Source organism: Cajanus cajan, chromosome 4, assembly GCF_000230855.2.
Source record: "Cajanus cajan strain Asha chromosome 4, NIPB_CcT2T_4, whole genome shotgun sequence".
Classification (NCBI taxonomy): Eukaryota; Viridiplantae; Streptophyta; class Magnoliopsida; order Fabales; family Fabaceae; genus Cajanus; species Cajanus cajan.
In genome coordinates this window covers 78,687,346-78,692,965 of record NC_138520.1, presented here as the reverse complement: position 1 = coordinate 78,692,965, position 5,620 = coordinate 78,687,346, and positions in this window count along the sequence as shown.

The window sequence follows — 5,620 nt, the reverse complement described above, 5'->3', positions numbered from 1 at the left end:
GTTGTTTTAAATTTATTTTTTAAAATTTATTTGTTCACATAATGTGATGTACCAAAACCCTTCAGTTTTCATGGGTACCGTAGCAGTTCCCTTAACAGCCATCGTAATGAAAAAGGTAAAAAAAAATATATTGAAAAGTGAAAAATAATTAAACATGATTTATCAGAGATTAGCGATAATTTTGGAGAATATATAAAAAAAAATTTATATGGTAGTTTATCATAGTAAAATTGATTTATATATATATATATAAATATATATATATATATATATATATATATATATATATATAGATAGATAGATAGATAGATAGATAGAGGGAGAGAAGGAAAAAGAGATTTTAAGATTAGGGTTTATAAAAATAAGTATCACCTAATTTTTAAATATTTAATAGTTTTGAAAATTAATATTAGATGATGTTTAATAATTAAAAATATTTTGAATATTTAATTATAAAAAAATATTGATATATTTTATATAAGTGAGATAAGAAAGAAAAAAAATTTGAAAAATTTTAAATTCTTACTTTTTTGGGAGAATTTAAATTTGACTATCTTAAACAAATAAATTTTTCATCAAAACAAAACATTTGACCCTGTGACATTTGAAATTCTACAAAAAATAAATTATTTCATTCAAATTTTCCATCCAAACATAATGCCAATGAATAATATATTGAATTTAAGAAGCGTATATTTCTAAGGCTGTAACACCCCGAATTTTTTACTAATAGGCTACTAATTATTATTTATTTTTATATTTATGAAGATTATTATTTTAGTTAATTAAAAGGGGCTTTATAGAATATTTTAAAGGTTTGTAATAATTTAAATTATTTATAAAAAATTAATTCTGATTTTTTTAGGCCTAGAACGGCCTGTTCCGAAAAAGCGGAACGGGCGTTCCAAAAAGTGGAACGGGCGTTCCAAAAAGTGGAACGGGCCGTTCCAGATAAACAAAATGGCCTAAAATCCAAGTTGAAAACGGGTCGTTCTCCTTATGGTCAACCTGTGTAAAAGTGAACTCCAGAACGGGCCGTTCTAATTTTAGAACGGGCCATTCTGCTTTTTGGAAACGGGCCGTTCTGATTTCAGAACGAGCCGTTCCAGTTGAGAAATTTACGTATATTTGAAGGCTCCAGAACGGGCCGTTCCGAAATCAGTATGGGTCGTTCCGGGTACGCCATAATGCTTATAAATAGGAGGCTTGGGCTATGAAAAATATATAACTTAGTGAGAAGGTGAAAATCTTAGAGAGAGAGAAAAAGAGAGAGAAAGAGAAAGAAAGAGAGGGAAAGAAAAAGGGAATCCAGAGGGGGAGGTTCTGTCCAGGTTTTAGCTCCTACTTATCCAGGTAAGGGGGAGGAGAACCTTATCTCTTTAAAATTTTATCTACTACTATTTTTATTTATTTATGTTATTTTTTATGTGTATTTATTTAGTGGGGTGTCCCTAACCTCATTTATTTACTTAACCTATAATTATTGTTGTCCATATTAATTATTAAGGTGTTCATATTTTATATTGTTTAATTATTTTATAATTATTGTCATTTTTATTTATATCATTGGTACTTTTAATATATTCTTTTTATGTAAATATATTTATTGTAAATATATTTATAATCAACTATGATATAGTTGTGATATCTTGGACTCGTTTTGTTATTTTTTCACATATTTATGAAGATAAATATTGTTCTATGGCCATAGAAGATAAAGTTTGAATTATTTGTAGCTGGAGGTTTGACCTTGGAGATTTAAATGAGTAAAGAATGAAGGTGAAATATCTTATTGTTGGTTAAGGTGAAATATTCTTTTATTGGTTGATATTATGATGATGCTCATTTATCCTGACTAGTCACTACAAGTATAATTCAAATTTTATTGTATCATGAAAATCTAATATATGATCTGTATATATATTTATATTTATATATATATATATATATATATATATATGTTTAATATTGATTATAAATAATTCTGTTTATTCTTTTGAATTATTGTATTTATTGGATATTGTTCTTACTTCTCTCTTTTCTTTGTTTTTTAAATTAAATATATTATAAAATAGATGGATCTACTTGGGATTCTAGAGCATTTTGCAGTGATTATAGCTGTTGTCTTTCTTGGAAGAAATTGGAATGTGGAGACTATTTGATGAATCTATTATAATTGTTATTGTAAATTTATTTCTATTATCAATGTAAAGTTTGTAATAGAAGTGAAAGAAAGAAATATTGTGTAAAATAATACATTATTATAAATACTTTAGAACGATATGTTATGTATTAAATTCACAAAATATTCTGTTTCTTTATCTTTATCCATAAAAAAAATATTGTTAACGATATATTTGCAAAAATATTATATAAGAAATATATAATTATTATTATATAAATTAGGCGTTAGAATCGGGCGTTACAAAGGCTATTTAATATGGATCAAATTTCAATTTAGATGCCAACAAATTATTAGTTTAAGTGATATTAGACAATATTTTTTAATAAGATCTCGAGTTTGAGTTTTATGTATGAAAAAAAAATGATTGGGAGGAGAGACCTTATTAAGGTATTTAACCAAATTTTTAGATAAAGATTAGTCATCAACAGAATTGGTAAATATTTCTTACTAATAATATGATTGGTAACTAACTCAAATGATTAATCAATAAAATTGGCGGTGGATCCAATAGTGTGATCCCTTATTGGACAATATAATTGGCGGCAAATCCAAAAGTGAGATTCCCTTGTATCAAAAGTCTTCTTAGATTGTGGAGGACATGCCTCATTGATGTGTGCTAATAACGATATTAGTATACCATCATGGAAATACTTGTGAGTGAAAAAGACTTCCACTTGAGAGAGAGCATACCATGTGGAAAAATTACACTTGAGGGTGAATGTTGGAACTCAAGTGTGAATAAGAGTCTCACATTGGAGGTTGCGGTGGTCTTTCCAAATTCTTTAATTTCTCTTTATTTATATTGGACGAATCTTGGTATATATAAAAAACATTCTCACTTTTTGCGGGTGGTTTGGGTTTCTGTTATCTGGTCACTATGGCTTCATCGAAATGTCATTATCTTTCAACAAGGTACTACAGATTGCAAGGAAGTGTTGGATAATATTAAATTGCGTTCATGGAAGTGGATTAATAGTTCTGTCCCTAGGTGTTCTTTTAGTTACACAAGTTGGTATTGTAACCCGAGTTTGTATTTCTCATAGTTTCTTTCTAGCCTGAATTCTAATTTTGTCTATGTGTCTCTTGTAATGGGTTGGAGTACCCCTTGTATTCCCTTTAATTTAAATTTCTTTTGCTTATCAAAAAAAAAAAAAAAAAAAAGTGAGAAAGATCTACCAACTAATGCTTTAAGATTTTGGATTAAGATGTAGTGTCAATTTTATTTATGTGATTTGCTCACTATTCATTATAGAGTGTTGTTAGAAGTCTCGTATTGATTATAATATGAAGCTCAATGTGATACTCTAGCATTGAGACTCTCCAATCTAATGGACCAAATTTATTTTGGGTTGGTTCTCTTCATGTGTTTAATCCTAATAATTTGATACTTTTGTTGAGAGCTAGAATATGAAAAGGGCTACCTTTAAGTTGAATGACAGTGCAAATCGAATACTAATAGATCGATGAGTAATGTTGTCAAACAAAAAAAAGTTATTATCGAATATATGTCAATAGAATGAAAGTTGATTTCAACTCTAATTGTGTACTTAAATCCTAAATATGTCCTCCAATGTGCTAAAAATAAAAACAACTTATAACTAAAAACATATATCAATATAAGAAAAGTTAGAAAAGAAATCTAGGTAAAACAAAAAATGTCATTTTGTTTGGCGGTACCTCAAAGATTATCCATAATAATAAAATAATTAAGAATTTTTCATATATCATATTTGTATTTAAAAAATTTAAAAATTATATATAAAAATAAACTAAAAAATAAATATTATTTTCTATAACATTTTTATTTTAAAAAATATTTTGAAGTGAATATAATTATTTTTAAAGTCAATAAAATTAAATTTTAAAAATTAAATATGAGATTAATAAATTATATTTTATTTATATTTAAAAATAATTTATAGTATGAAATAAATAAATTTAATTCATTAAATTATTTTAAATTATTATATGTTAAAAACAAAATATTTTTATTAAAGTGAATAAACTTATAGTAAATATAATGTGTAAGAAAACCATTGTCATTTAATAACAATTTTTTATGCATGATAAATTTTATAATAATTATTTTAAATATCATATCATCAATAACTTTTACTTAATTCTTACATTAATGCATACAAATTAAATTCATTATCTTAATTTGTATAAGCGACAGACAAAGAAGTTCATCTCATAATATAACGGATCAAAATTTAAATATTTGTTAATAAGAAGAATATTAGTGACATTTTTATCATTAACTAAAATTTATTTAGAATTATAAATTTTATAAATATTATAGTTTATTTAATGAGTGATCTATATTCAGAAATATATCCCAACAAAATTTATTACTTTAAAGTAAAAAAGTGTTGGGTAATTATGGATCATGTTGTAATTAAAAAATACATATAAAATATTCGTAGTGGAAGGGTTAAGAATTAAGATTGTTTTAAAAGGAGAGTTGGGGAAGGATATGAAGGTGAATGATGCAGAGAGAGAGAGCGCGTGGCGGTTGTGAATTAGGTTGGAATGTGAGAATTGAGTTTGCCAATTTATTTGGAATCTCATCTTTCTTTTCCCTCAGCTCCTGGTTTTTGGGAACAATCTTTCTTAATTAATTCCTCTTAACTTCCTAACACCGCTTTTCCCAAAAACCAATCACTGGTTTCTGGTTTCTGGTTTCTGGTTTCCAATCCACTCCTATGGGCGCTTCTAATCTCTGTGGCTGTGGCTCCCACCATCTCCATTTTTCAATCCATGTTCATTGAATTCAATGCTTCATTAATAGAAAACCCCTTCATAAGTACCCATCATTAACCAAAAATGTTTTCATTACTCATTCCATTTTTTTATTTATAAAATACTTTAAACACAACTTCTTACAAAGATAAAGTTCATTATATCATTTTTAATAAATTATGAAGTCTTTATTTTATTCTCAATATAACTCTCCGTGGAAATATTTTATTTTTTGACAATAATTTTATAAAAAATATAAAATATAAAAAAAATTAGGTTTAATCTTAAATTTTAACAAATAAAAATGAAGAGATTTAATCAAATATCTCACTATTAGATAAGAAGCTGACCAACTGTATTTTCAACTCCTTTCTTACTTTAACTTTTTCGATCAAACTAAACCCTCCAGTCCATCCACTAAACAAACATAAATTTGTTGCATTCCTAAAACAAAAATATGCTTTCATGTGATGTGAGGTCAAATGTTTTCTGCTTTCATTTTTTATTTGTTGAGATGAATTGAGTTCATTATTATGGTTAAGCCTTTTTAATTGTCATTAGGGCATATTATATATTGTATTTCTGTTCACAGTGATATTTCTTTTTATATAAAATATTTATGAGCTAAGTCAGTACGAAAAATTGATTAAAAATATAATAATTAGTGTTGTCTCTAAAAAAAACGAAAATAAG